Below are 386 nucleotides of genomic sequence, written 5' to 3' on the forward strand. Positions count from 1 at the left end.
AGGGTGTAGAATGTTCTTTGTGTGGGAATCAAAAAGGTCAACCATTTCGATGTGGGTGAAATGACGTGTCATGTCTCAATTAGTTCCACAAGTCTACAACAATATGCTAAAATAGTAAAGTAACCAGTCATGGCTTTTTAATTTTTATGTGATTATGGATAATGTATTTTACGCATATGTGGTGCAAACATGAAATTACATAAATATATATATTTTTTTTTATTTTACATTTTCTCATCTGAGCATGGCAAACTTTTTCTAAGCACGAAAATTCTCGCAGAGACCATTTGAATGAGATCCAAAGATGATAAATTTTTTTACGTAGGCATAAAAATGCGAGATAAAATTCTCCCAAAATAAATGCGGAGTCTTGCACGAAAATTCTA

The sequence above is a fragment of the Arachis ipaensis genome, chromosome B01, assembly GCF_000816755.2.
Source record: "Arachis ipaensis cultivar K30076 chromosome B01, Araip1.1, whole genome shotgun sequence".
Lineage (NCBI taxonomy): Eukaryota > Viridiplantae > Streptophyta > Magnoliopsida > Fabales > Fabaceae > Arachis > Arachis ipaensis.